At 38.7% G+C, this 15,102-nt stretch overlaps 1 long non-coding RNA gene across 1 annotated transcript; it reads right to left on the bottom strand.

The window, feature by feature from the left end:
* Positions 1-2,162: 2,162 nt before the first annotated feature.
* LOC118354681 (uncharacterized) lies at positions 2,163-12,753 on the bottom strand. The gene is made up of 3 exons (XR_004815588.2): positions 12,643-12,753; positions 5,581-5,704; positions 2,163-2,316 (listed from the first exon to the last, which is right to left on the bottom strand). It is a non-coding gene; the product is annotated as an uncharacterized LOC118354681 (long non-coding RNA).
* Between the last annotated feature and the right edge of the window lie 2,349 nt (positions 12,754-15,102).

The raw sequence follows: 15,102 nt of genomic DNA, 5'->3' as shown, positions 1-15,102 counted from the left end.
AGATCATAAGGGTGGGGCCTTGTGTTGCAATTAGTGGCCTTATAAGGAAATGAAGGCACTGGTGCTCCTTCTCTCTTGGCTCTGTGAGGGTAAGTCTGACCTTTGCAAACCAGGAAAAGGCTGTGTCTCAGAACTGAATTGGCTGGATCCTAGATATAGGACTTCCCAGACTTCAGAACTGTGAGAAATGAATGGTTGCTATTTATCCTGTTTAATCTGTGGTATCTTTGTTATAGCAACTTGAATCAAAACACAATACAAGCCTTGGCTGCTTGAGCTCCAAACCTGGCTCTGCACTTAGTGTGGTGGTAGTTAGCAATCTGTAACTTTATTTCTTCATGGATAGTACCAATACCTACAATAATGGAAGGTCTAAAGGAAATAACAAATATTTAGAACAGTGTTTGGTATCTGGTAAGAATTTGTTGCCATTAGCCTTACCTCCTTAATATAACATGTACATCCTTTATTGCCCACTTGATTTGGTTCCTGCCTACTTTTCTACTCTCCTCCATCACCTCCGCCCCTCTCCTCACCTAATTAACTGAAGCTGCCCCTACATTACCTGCAGTTCCTTGAAGCTTCCATAAGTTTTAGCCCTTATGCTTTTGCAGAGGTGGTTGTGTTGGCTTGAAATGTCTTCCTTGTGGCCCTGTTTCTAACTTGAAGATAAAGTCGAATGTTACCAACTCTGTGAAGCTGTCTATTCTCAATGTCCCCAGGCAGGGAGGTGTGCTCTCTTCAGCAGTCTTAACACCAGTGCCTCTTCAATGTGATTACTGCTTCCATATCCTTCTCCCCTGCTGAGTTGCTCCTGTGGATGCTGAGTACTATACCTTATTTGTTATTCAGCCCAGTTCTTTTTGTTTAAAAAAGATTTTATTTATTTATTCATGAGAGACACACGGAGAGAGGCAGAGACACAGGCAGAGGGAGAAGCAGGCCCCCTGAGGGGGGAGCCTGATGCAGAACTCAATCCCTGGACCCTGGGATCATGACCGAAGCCGAAGGCAGACACTCAACCACTGAGCCACCCAGGTGCTCCGTATTCGGTCCAGTTCTAAGCACAGTGCTGGTACCTAGTATGTGATCATAAATATATGTTGGACAATTTATAATAGGGTAATAATGATAATGTTAAGTAAACACAATTTAACAAAGGATAGCATCTTCTGTTTATTTAAGATTTCCTATGTGCCAGTCACTGAGGGAGGCACTCATTTAATTTCAATAACGATCCTATAAGGGATATATTCTTTGTTCTGCTGATGAGGAATCTGGTCTTGAGTGCTGGATTAGACAGGAGTATTGGTGGTAAAGAGCAGAAACCCCACAAACGCAAATTCTAGTAAAAGGCGTGTTTGTCCTGAAACCCAAGTGCAGAAATGACCTGCCCTTGGACACAGTCAGGAACGTTGAGGAGAATTCTCTTTTTCCAATCCTTATTTCTGCTCCTCTCTGTGCATCAGCATCATTTATTCTTTTCTCTAGTATATATTGCTGCTTTCTGATTGCAAGACCACAGGAAGGAAAGTCACCCATAACAATTCATTGGTTTACATCATTTCTAGTTAAGAGACCAGTACACCTAGAATTTCTTAGTCCCATTTACTAGGGGAAAATTATGGCTGGCCTAGTTTGGGTTAGGAGATATTTGAACCAATAAATTTTTGCTCAGGTGGAAAAGGAGGTAATAGCAGAATCATGAATTGTTGGAGAAGCCCTTAGCTCTGGAGAAAAGCTAGTATCCAGAAAGCTATAGGAATCTGGTAGAGATTAACCAGATAGGAGGTTGGATAACTTGCCTAAGGTTTGTAGCAAATAAGTGGTAGAACAATGGTTCAAATTCATATCTGTGTGATTCTAAGCATTGCATCTTCTCTTTGGAACATGGGTTTTTAACTTCTATAGTATAATACAAGAGGCCTGGAAAAATGTGGTTGTATCAAAAGGTTCTAGAGGATGATCACAGAGAAGTTCTAAACCACAGAAAGACCATTCTGGCCACTTCTGCCCTGAATTTTTGGGAACCTTATTTGCTTTTAAGTTTGAGCATCTGTAAATCACAGAATTTAGAGGTTGAAAGGATTCTCACAAGTTACCTTGTCTGATCATTCTTCCACCCAGCCAGATGGAGCATGGACATTCTTTGTAACATTCTTGCCTAGTGATTCTGAAGGCCTCAAAGAGGCTATGGTTGAAGAACTCAGAGCATTGACTCTGAGGCCAGAAGGCTTGGGTTCAAACTCAACCCTGTCATTTACTATTGCATGTCTTTGGGCAGTGGGCTTAGCATTTATGCCTTAGTATCTTAATCTGTGAAAAGAGAATAATAGCAAAATTACATTATTTTTTTTCAAATCAATATTTATTGTACACTTATTATATGCAAGCCCTCTTCTAAGTGTTTAGTATTAACCAATACATTTATCCATTTATCCTAATAATTCCATGAGGGATGGAATATTATTTTCAGTTAAGGAAACTGAGGTATAGGAGAGTTAATTACCTTGCTCCAGGCCTACCCTACTAGTGGCAAGGCTGGGGTTTAAACACCTGCAGCCTGGCTACTGTACACTATCCACCATGTTATCTCCCTGATGTTCTTAGGAAGAGCATGTGATAAAACAAACATAAAGCACTTATCACAGCATACTCTATATTCTCAATACATATCAGTGCAGTTGCTACCCTCCTCCCAATTCCAATCTTCTTAACCCCAACTACCAAGCCTGAATGCCACAAACCCCTCCATTCTTGAATGCTTTTGGGAAAAGCAGGAAGCCTGCTCTATTTCCTTGTACTGCTTCATGGCCTAGAAGAAGGAATTTGTGTAGATATAGTACTTTTTAGTTCCCAATATCCCCATCAACCTCTAAGCATGGCTTAAGATAATGCTTCTATTTTTGGAGGGGAGGTAAGAAGGTGGTTGAGAAAAGGAATGCTCCTTGATAGTGTCCTAAAAAGGCCTAAGTTGGTTTTATGATAAAACTTACTATATTAGTATCCCTCATATATCCATACCTATTAAATATTTACTGGGCATAATTTTAAGGCCTTGAGTTGAGTGCTAAGGATACAATAATGAATCAGATTTGAACAGTCCTCTCAAAATTACCAATAAGAGAGTTAAAGTTTGCTCATAAATAATCATAATCCATGACCCATTGGTGGGTTAATACTGTTAAAATATCTATGTTACCCACAAGCAATCTACAGATTTTATGCAATCCCCATAAAAGTTGCATGTAATTTTTCACAAAATAGAACAAACGATAGTGAAATGTGTATGGAACCACAAAAACCTCCAAATAGACCAAGAAATCATGAGAAGGAAGGACAAAGCTGGAGGCACCATGCTTCCTGATTTCAAACTACATTACAAAGCTATAGTAATAAAAGCTGTATGATTTTGGCATTAAAAACTGACATACAGATGAATGAAACAGAGCTCAAAGTCCAGAAATAAACCACATATAGATGGTAAATTAAATCATGATAAAGGAGCCAAGAATATACACTGGGGAAAGAAGAGTCTCTTTAATAAATAATGCTGAAAATGGGCAGCTACATGCAGAAGAATGAAATAAGACCTCTCTCTTATGCCATGCACAAAAATGAACTCAAAATGGTTTAATGATTTGAATATAAGACCTGAAACTATAAAAATCCCAGAAGAAAATACAGGCAGTAATCTCGTTGACATTGGTCTTGGCACTGCTTTTTTTTTTTTTTTTTTTTTACATGAAAAGCAAAGATGAACAAGTGGGACCATATCAAACTAAAAAACTGCACAGCAAAGGAAAACCATCAACAAAATTAATATAATGAAAAAGCAACCTACCAAAAGGAAGTATTCAAAATCCTATATCTCATAAGAGATTCACATCCAAAATACATAAATAGCTCCTAGAAACTCAATAGGAAAAAAAAAAAATCCAACAATCCAATTAAAAATGGGTGGGGGCTCTGAATAGACATTTTTTTTCCCCAGAGAAGATATACAGGTGGCCACGTACATGAACAGGTACTTAACAGCACTAATCATCAGGGAAATGCAAATCAAAACCACAATGAGCTATCTCCTCACAACTTGCAGAATGGCTAATATAAAAAATAAAAGAAATAACAGTTGTTGGCAGGAATATAGAGAAAAGAGAACCCTCATGCACTGTTAGGAATGCAAATTGCTGAAGCCACTATGAAAAGCAGTATGGAGTTTCCTCAAAACATTAAAAATAGAACTACCACATGATCCAGCAATTCTACTACTTAGTATTTATCCAAAGAAATGAAAATGCTTACCCAAAAAGATAAATACACTCTGACATTCATCATAGGATTCTTTACAATAACCAAGACATGGAAACAACCTAAATCGTCTGTCCATTGGTGGATAAGTGGATAAATAAATTATTATATATTTATAAAATGAAATATTATTCAGCCATAAAAAAGGAAATCTTGCCATTTGCAATGACATGAATGGATCTTGAGGGCATTATCTAAGTGAAATAAGTCATATGGAAAGACAAATACGGTATGATCTCACTTATCTCTGGAATCTGAAAAACAAAAAAACAAACAAAACTCCAAAGGTATAGAAAATTAGTCATTGCCAGAGGTAAGGGATGGGGAATGGGTATAATGGGTGAGGGGATTCAAAAGATACCAGCTTCCAATTATAAAATAAATGAGTTATGGGGATGTAATGTACAGCATAGTGACTATAGTTAATAATAATGCATTATGTATTTGAAAGTTACTAAGAGACTAGATCTTAATAAGAGTTCTCATCACAAGAAAAATTCTGTTTTTTTTAATAAAAAAAAAATTTTTTGGTAACTGTTGATGGATATTAACTAGACTTATTGTGATCATTTTACAATATTTACAGATATTGAATCACATACACCTGAAACTAATGTAATATGTTAAAAATTATAGGATATAAAGTAAGAAGGAGTAATACATATGCAAATTTAAAGGCAAGAGCAATTACTTCAGAATAGTAGGATAGGGGGAGGGGCTATGGAAGAGTTAGCATGTGGGTTCTGCCTCTTAAAGATAGGTAGTAACTTGACATATGAAAAGGGGAGAAACCATATACTAAGCAGAGGGAGTGAAGATAAAAAAAGAAAAAAGAAATTGTGAAATGTGGTCAAGGAATTGTCTAGTTTCATTTGGGGAATGGTGGAAGACCAAATTTGGATAGTAGGTTTGGCCCAGATTGGAGAAGACCCTGGGTATCAGATTAAAATGCACATATTATTTTTGATTAGGACAGGGAGAGATGGATTCTATTTTACAGTATGAATGGAATGACCTCACCCATGGTGTTAGTCAGGAGAGTCCCAGTTACGCCATAGTTACAGACCTAAATCTCAGTGGCTTAAGAAAACAAAAGTCTAGTTTTATTCATGGGCATTCTGCTGTGGATTTGAGCAGTTCTCTAGGACAGTTATCCTCCATGCGTTAGTTCAGTAGTCTGATCTCCACGGACCCCATGGCGTCTTTGTTTCAACATGTGCTTCTGTGATGACTGTGGTAAGAGGAAGAAAGTTGTGGAAGGTTACCCACCTGGAACTAAGTACTTTGTTCTGGAAACCATACATATACAGCTTCTGCTTATACCCCATTGGCCAGATGAGTAACGCAACTGACCTCATAAAAATGGGGGCTGGGAATTACGGTCTCTGAATGCCTGGAAAGAGAAAAGTAGACACTGATGAGCCCTAGTAATGTCTACCACACCCACACTTACATAGAAATTACTATGATTCAGAACAAGATTGTATTTACAAACAAAATAAAAATATGTAAGATTTCTAATATACTATTAACAGAAATTTTCCCATCTGTTGCATTTACCACTTTCAAATGTAGGAAATGTTGTTTACAGTTTATCCACCCACAGCACATAATGAAAGAAAGATATCTACTTATTTCTGTAATCTGCCTGTTATTATCTCTGGCGTAGCATGAATTGGTATACATTGCATGTGATGTAGGCTCTGCCAACACACAGCTGATACCTCCTTTGGCTTCAGCTGCAAGCTGCAGTCTAACTAGTATAGACCATAGCTTCCAAAAGAACACCCCCTTGTCAGAATGTGATTAGAGAGAAACTTGTATGCAAAGAATTAAGGACACCTACGTGATGTGTATACATACAGTTGCCTACATGCGATGTTAACAGGTTACATGGTCTCAGATACCTTATTTTTACAAAGAGTGGAATGTAGAACTATTAGAATTTGATCAAAAGTGCCCGAGTTTTGGAGTCAGAGATAAGTTAGAAGCCTAACTCTATGAACTAATGGCTCTGTCACGCTGAGCCTCAGTTTCTTAATTTTAATAATGGCATTGCTAGGGCACCTGGGTGGTTCAGTTAAGTGTCTGACTCTTGATCTCAGGGGGGTGAGTTCAAGCTCCACGTTAGACTCCACGGGGGGTGTGGAGCCTACTTGAAAATGGTATTGCTAACAACAGAATTGCCAAAATGTATTAATAATAATAGCTAAAATTGAGAACTAAGTGTATACCGAGCACTTTACATATATTACTCTATTGTATGACCAGCAATCATACTGGTCATTGTATGTATGACCAGCAATCATATTGCTGTATTGACCAATCATACTGGTCATTGTATTGTATGACCAGCAATCATATCGCTGTATTGATCCAGCAATCATCTATCATCAAAATGTATAAGGACATTGGTTTAGCTCCTATGTAGCGGGAGGGAGTGTTTCAGATTGCGTCTAAACTGAGATTTACATGTATCTGGTAAACTGAACTGGTGAACAAGACCTGAGGTATTGGGTTTGCATGAGGGATTTTTCCAGGGTTGGAGAGGAATTGCTGAAGGCATTGGTTTTATGTGAATACGTGGGACTGGGCCTGAAATAGGATAGACAGGACAGTGTTTGTCTGAAATTTAGGTATCCCACCTGTGTGGCCCAAGTCTGCCTATAACTAGAAGCAACTAACTGATCAAGGGGATGATGTAAGAAGATGCTGAGACACAGAGACACCAGCAGCGCCTGTTTGGTGAGCAGGTGACAAGGTGTGACACAAAAGAGAAAAAAGAGGATGTTTCTCTCTACTTTGGTATGAACACTGAGATTCACAAGGCAGCTCTGCTGGAATCTATCAGGGGGGTGCTCTGGACCACAGCATCTTTGGCAGGTAATTGACATTCTTTTGGCAGGTGCCCTCATCTCCGACAGTGGCAAGATTCTGCTCTTCCCAACTGGCTTCCTGGTGAGTTACTACATCCTCAAGGGAAGAAAGAAAATAATAGTAACGTGTTACTTTTGGTAAGAACACGTGGAATACCCACTGGGATCCTTTGAAATTTATGGGAAACCGTATCTTTCCTATCAAATCTGTAGACTCTAACCCGAGGTCTGACATGAAGGGGCTCAGAAAGTCCTTTATCAAAGAATGAAAGAAGGAGTGAAGAATTGTCTCAATCCTCCAGTGAATGGTCTCAATCCTGCAGTGAATGCCATGCTTTCCCGCGGGGACAGTACTGGCATTCCTGTGCAAGACTGTCCGGCATATTGCAGGACATTTAGCAACTTTAACCCCTGAGCACTAGATTCCAGGATGCCATTCAGTGTAGCAATCAAAACACAGGACTTTGTCCGTTTCAAATGCTCAGTGTGGGGATACTATTCTTGAAACTCATTGATCTAATTGGACTCAACATTTCTCTGCAGCCCTTGAAGCAGTGTTTCTGTGGGAACCCATAGAGTCTCTGTAGAACAGGACCATTCTTCTTTCTGTATGCTCAGTACATTGGGACTGGATTTTTCTCTTGCTTCCTTTGCTCTGTACTGTGGGAATGTGCTAGAGAGGAACTCCACTTGACATCCCACTGTTCTTGTCCAGGGCAATGAGTCTGCCAAATTCAACCTAACAGTCTGAGGGAATGATCCCGGCTACTATCTTTTCTGACTAGAAGCTTCTCTGTAATGCATCAGCACTGGTAGAGATTTTGGAAAGGGAAGTCAAAATATCAGCTTTGTTAATAGTCCAGTAGATATTAAAGAACACAGCTCTTAGGCAAAAGTAGATTTGGGATCTTTTCTACCTCATAGGCCATAATCCATACCAGAGCCTTCTAGATTCTGACTGGAATAGTGTATGTGTGTGTGGGAAAAGCAAGATGAGTAAGGAGAGACAGTTGCTCATCAGGATGGTTGGTTTGTCATATTCTTAAAAACATCTGCCTCCTGAAACTCCAACTGCAAAACTGCCAGTTCTAATATACACCATTAGGTGGCAGTAAAACAGAAATGTCTGCAGGGAAAGCAGAAATCCCTTCAGAATTATAATAAGTTTTATAGACCAAGACAACTGCAGTTGTAAAACATTATGGTGTATCAATTGGCATATTTGCTGATCAAATCTTTACAAGGTTCGAATAGGCTCATAAATACCGGGTTTTCTAGTTTGGCCTATTCATGCTTCATGCTTCTGTTTAAGACATTTAGGGAGGCGGGAAATCCAACAAATGGTTGAAATACCAAAGCAATATGCCACTGACAATTTGTTTTCCTGTGATTGAGGCAAAATATATATGCCTCGATTAGAAGCACTACCCAAACAAGCAGAATCTGCTACATTCAAAGATGAGCTCATTTCTCATGCAAAGCACAGCCCAGGCTGGAGTGAACCAACAGCTAAATCGTTTTGCTACTTGATTTTTATAAGTGAGTTCCAATTCCTTTACCATTCCCACAAGGGTCTCTTTATACAAGGATGTTTCCTTTTTTTTAAATATATATATAAGTGGTTATTGGCTGATGATAAAATCAGGTTTTAAATGCATAAAATCACAGGGCAGGAGGTGATATGAAATCACCCCTTTCACTAGAGTGTTGGTCTCATGTGAATGGTTGAAAAGAGGAGCAGACTGGATTATGACTGTCAACATTTGACAATGGGGAAACTGAGGCTATGTGTTAAACAACTGGCCCAAAGACATATGACCAGTGAGTTATTTAGCCAGATTACGAAACCAGATTTCCCATAAGGCGCTGGATTGGCTGTGACACTGATTATTTTAAGAGACCCATTCAAGAATTTTTGGCTACCCAAGCAAGTCAAGCAGCTAAGCTTCTCTCAGCTTTGTTTTTGTACACGTGCACACTGACCATGTTTTTAAAAAGAGAAACTGAAATTCCTTGGAAAGATCACCTTCATCATATGGTGGCTGCTTATCTTATATTTGTAGATAAAGATCTTGTCTCTGGCCAGTTAGTTCCCAGAGATCCTGCCTTAGAAAATGTCTTTCAGCTTCTTCTTTAAAGCTAATGCGTGTATGGCCTTCGCTCTATCTAGAATCCTCTGCCTCTGTGTTCATCTGGCAAAACTGCGTTGACACTGAATTTAGGGGCCCTTTGATGTGTTCCCCAGATTCCTATGCTAGGTACTTTCTTCAGGGAAGGGAATCCAAAGTAATGGAGTATAAAGATATAATATAAATTACATATTATATATTGCATATATTTATAATCATTTTAAATAACTGAGTTTTAATTTATCCTCATAATGCTATGTATATATATATGTAGATAGTTTTATATATATACTATCATCTATGTACCTATGTATGTATCTGTGTATCAATCAAATATATATAGACTTAATTGTTCTGCTCTAGGGAAAGAGAAATTAATAATTATTGATCTCTGTTATGTGCCAGTTACACTATTAGGTCTTCATGCATATTGATGCTATATAATCTTCAAGCAATTCAAGCAATTCAAGTGATAAAATTAGGGCTACGAAACTGGATAACTTGTGTGTTCAGAATGTAGGAAAGCTGGGTTTACATCCAGATTTACCTTCCTCAGGAGTTCTTGGTTTATTGCTATTCTCCGGAAGTAACTGGGGCTCTGAGAGCAGAAGTCACTTTGCTAAAGTATGACGGCTAGTCAGTGGCGGAGCTAAATGGTAGGATCTGGAACTTTTGGCCTTTGCCTCCTCTTACTGCATCAGACTTTCTACTCTGTATAATGATAAAAGATAAGAATTCATTTTCATTCAGCTGGAGTAATTTGGCAGATTTCAGGATTTTCATGAAGCCCAGACTTTCCTTTGGTTCTGTTTATATTGAGAAATGTATTCATTTGGCAACTGCCTGAGACCCATGTGAACATCTGCTAACTTGTGGTATTAGCTAGTTCACAGATTCCTTGGTCTTCCTGACTTAAGCTCCTGCAGAAGTTCAGGACTGGGAAACAGATTTTGTAATTCATTTGTTTGCATGTAAAAATGCCTTTTCAGTTCTCCCATTCCTTAGTGATTCTCTTCTAAACCATGTTGCTGTGCATTTATCAAGGAAATTTGCCATCTTCAACTTGGAGACAACAATTCAAGTTAAAGTTAACCATTAAAATTCATTGAAAAAAATATTAGAAACAGTTTAAAAACAAGAATGGCTGTGTTTGCTCTATAACAGAGCATTAAAAAAATCAATAATAAGAACAACTAATGGTGATAATGTCTTCCCTGACTCATAGGGATATTTAAAAGTAAAATGATGTAATTGTTGGGAAACACTTTGAAAAATAAAAGCGCCATGCAGTACAAGACATTACGATTATTATACGATTGTCCTGAAGCACAGCTGAAAGTGAGCCTTATCTCCCTGAGGATCAGATGTCATCATTGATAAATCATTTGTGTAATTCCCAGAATGCAAAGGATGTCTGCAGGGCTCCAGGATCTTATACTTGCTGTTATGATCTCTCTATCAGGGTGTTCAGGGGATGTGACCAAGGGTGAGTCACAACCTCTCTGAGCCTTTGTTCCCATATCTTTGAGCTGGGAATTAATATTATTATGAATGACTAACCATCTATAGAGCAATTCTGTGTCCAAGATACAAAGCATCTTGGGCTTATAATTTAATTTAATGCTTATGACCCCATGAAGTGCCTTATTTTATAGATGAGGAAAATGAAGCACAGAGCAGTGAAACATCTAGGCCTAGATCACACAGCTAGAATATTGTGAGGTGTCTGTAGAAATCTACGGATCTCAGTTTTAGGTACACTGTATGTTGTGGATTGTATAGATTTGGCTCTCCAGCATGCTTTCCTCTATTCTTTCTCCTTTGGAAAATTGCCCTTCCACCAGAACATATTTCCCCATATTCTGATAGGGCTGCTAATCCCACGTACCTCCTCATGTCACCACAGGGTAAAAGTATGACCAGGCCTAGCCAGTCACAATAATTCACATTAGTTTCATTAATTGACTTAAAAAGTAGGTTAAGAATGAAAGCTTGGATAAGTCAGAATCCTTGGGATTTATATATACAAAAGGGAAGAGAGAGACTTTCTCTCCTGAAGGCCTGCCAGCCAGAGTGAGTGAGAAGACACTGGAAGGCTGTTTCTAGTAGGAAAGAATGAAGCCAATAGAGTACCAAAGGCAAGAGATTCTGATGGCATCATTTCAGCCCCCAGTCCAGCAGTGCATGAAGTGAGATCCACCCCCATGCTTTTTGGTCATTGGAGACAGTAAATACCATATTTATTATTTTTTTAAAAAGACCTATTTTTAGAGCAAACTTAAGTTCACTAAATGATCGAAAGTACTGAGATTGCCTGTATCCTCCTGACCTCACAATACAGAGCCTCCCTTCTTCTTCCTGACCAGAGAGGTATATTTGTTACAACTGGTGAACCTACACAGACACATAATCACCCAAGTCCATAGTTGACCTTATGGTTCGGTTCATTCTTGCTGTTATACATTTTATGGGTTTAGACAAATGTATGATGACATGTATCTATTATTATAGTATCACATAGAGTATTTTCACTGCCCTAAAATCTCTGTGCACCACCCTCATCCCCAGCAACTACTGATCTTTGTACTGACTCTATAGTTTTGCCTCTTCCAGAGGGTCCTGTAGTTGAAATCCTACAATACCTAGCCTTTTCACACTGACTCCTTTCATTTAACAATATGCATTTAAGATATGTTTTGTTTTTGTATTTCATAGCTTGATAGCTCATTTCTTCTTTTTTTTTATTTAAGATTTTATTTATTCATGAGAGACAGAGAGAGAGAGAGAGGCAGAGACACAGGCAGAGGGAGAAGCAGGCTCCCCACGAGGAACCCAATGTGGGACTTCCTGGGCCGAAGGCAGCACTAAACCACTGAGCCACTGGGGTTGCCTGATATCTCATTTCTATTTAGAACTGAATAATATTCCACCGTTGGAATGTACAGCAGTTTATCAGTTTATATACCAACAAAAGAACATCTTGGTCCCTTTCAGGTATTGGTAAGTATGCATAAAGCTGCCATAAACACACACGTGCAGGTTTTTGTGCAGATATAGTTTTCAATGAACACCAATTTTTGAGAAAGATTTTATTTATTTATTTGAGAGGAATAGTGAGACAGAGAAAGAGCATGAGTGAGAGGAAAGGGAGAGGGAGAAGCAGGAGCAGGCTTTCTGCCTGAGGCGGGGAATCTGATGCAAGGCTTGATCCCGGTACTCTGAGATCATGACCTGCACTGAAGGCAGATACTTAAATGACTGAGCCATCCAGACACCCTAATAAATACCTATTTAAAGTTAATTTGAGTTAGATTTTTAGTACTTACCACCAAGAAGTTTCTGATTGCTAGAATACAGAACAAAGTATGTTCACATATATTGTTTTCCTGAGTTCTCACAGCAAGCCTGTGTTAGTTTTCTCATGTATGGCCTTTTCTAACAGAAGTAAAAGAAAGAACTAGAAAAACTAGAGACACACTTGATATTTACACTCAGTGTTTGTGTTTCCAAAGACCTTGCTCTTTCGACAATATTCTGCTAGATATAGAAGGTAGAACCAGATATGGTAATGGACTTTGATTTTACTGTAAAACAAAGGCAGATAATCAATCATATTGGAATAATTGTTCGTTGATTCTGCATCATCCAAAAAAAATTAACAAATGTTTTTTCTAGCTATTAAAGCACATACATATAAAAGCCCCAAACTTATTTTAATAGTATCTTGATTTAAATCTAACATACGTTTTACTCTATCATGTCTTCTTGGCAACAGAATTCTAATTTTGATTGTATTTCTACTTGATGATCTAGGTCATAGTTGTCCCTGTCATAAGAGACAGCACAGCACACTTGATCATGTTGCTAATTAAATTGTTTATCTTTCCAATTAGATGGTAAGGTCTGTGAGGGTGGGTAGCATGCTGCTGTCATAATAATAAGAATCCCATATGAATTTCCAGTTCTTAGCCCAGTACCTGGTATCCAAAGTTAACTAAAGGCCTGACATAAATGCATGTATAAGTGGGCCTGAATAATTATAAAATGAACCTGAATAATTGTAATGCAATTCAATTACTGATGTTCTAGAGGCTACTAAAATATGCGAGATTGGCCTTTTGCTGAGCCTCAGGTCACTGAGGCTTTTGTCTGTGTTTCTGCCCCTGGCTGTGGGCTTTATTTAGGTTATGTGTAGAGAGAAAGAGAGATGTCTAGTATCCTATAGATCCTACCTCTGTCCCTTAATATTTGTGTGACCTTGAACACATCCCTTCTACCTCTGATCTTCACTCTCCTTCTCTGCAAAATGGGAACTTGAAAAGTTTCCTAAAGATGTGTGATGAGGATTAATTGAGATAAAGCCATAAAAATCACCTAGTAAGTGAACAACAAGCACGTTTGTTTGTTTGTTTTGAGAGAGAGAGAGCAGGCGTGTCCACAAGAGCACGTGTAGGGAGGGATAGAGGGAGAGGGAGAGAGTATCAAGAAGTCTCATGCTGAGCTCAGAGCCAGAGCTCAAGACCCTGACATCATGACCTGAGTCAAAATCAGGATTCAGATGCTTAACCAACTGATCCACCCCAGTGCCCACCATAAGCATGTTTTAAATGAGATTTTAGAGGAGTAGGAAACAGTGCTGAAGTGTGTAGAAAAAGCACATGAATGCTTGAACAGTGCATCAGTGGAGAAGTGCACAAGGAAAGGAAAACATCGCACAGAGGATTTTCAGTGTAGTCTCCACTCTGCAGGTGAATGATCAGTCTGAGGCCAAGGCCAGGCTGAGAACAAGGAGTTCCTTCCCTAGGATGGAAGGAACATAATTTGCTTTGAGAGCAAAGAAATGTTTTTTCTTTAGTGACTAACGAAATGAGTGCACATGTATAAACACTTTTAGAGCCCTTCTGTCGTCAGCATGTGCAAACCCTGCAAACACTTCTAGGGACCCAATTCCAGACGGCTTTGTAGGAAATCAAGCTGTTGCTATGTCTTCTCACTTTTCCTTTCCCGAGTCACCCCCACTGTTCATCAAAGATAAAGGAAGATAAGTGCTAGGAAAACAATTTGGGAAGTGGGAAATCCTTAGGCCTTTTTACCTGGCCTTTCAAAAAAAACATGCCTAAGTAGGTGATTTGTTCACAGTAGAGAGTGGCGGTTGACAATAAGGCCTGGAAGTCCCATAGACAGGGATTCAAATCCTTGCTTCTGTGTTTACTAGTTTTATAAATTTGCACAGTTACATCACTTCCCTAAGCCTCATTATACTCCTCTATATAATGGGTATAAAAATACCTACTTGGCATGATCGAAGAAAAGCCCAGAGCCTGGTACCTAGGACTTAATTGACTGCTCAGTTGTAAAGTTTTTTTTGTCCAAGTACAGGTTATGTCCCCATTTCAGGTAGCTAGCAGGAACACCTGTGTGTGAATCTTAGCATTATTAGATACTGCCCAAAGGTTTCCAGGGTAGTTCAACCAATTTACTCTCTCACCAGCAAAGAATGAGAATTTGTTAGCTCTCACCTACTCATCAACAATTGGTATGGTCAGAATTTTAAATACTACCTGTCCCCACTGGGTATGTAGTGATATTATTATGCCAATTTGCATTTCTCTAATGCCTAAGGAAGTTGAGTGCCTTTTCATATGCTTATTGGCCATTTGTATGTCTTCTTTTATGAAATGCCTATTCTGGTCTTGTCTTTTTGTCCTGATTTTCAAGCCTAAGGAAGTTGAGTGCCTTTTCATATGCTTATTGGCCATTTGTAAATCTTCTTTTATGAAATGCCT

Source organism: Canis lupus, chromosome 5 (genome assembly GCF_003254725.2).
Source record: "Canis lupus dingo isolate Sandy chromosome 5, ASM325472v2, whole genome shotgun sequence".
NCBI classification, from domain to species: domain Eukaryota; kingdom Metazoa; phylum Chordata; class Mammalia; order Carnivora; family Canidae; genus Canis; species Canis lupus.
Note: the sequence above shows the minus strand (reverse complement) of the source record. Positions and strands in the feature narration are given on the sequence as shown.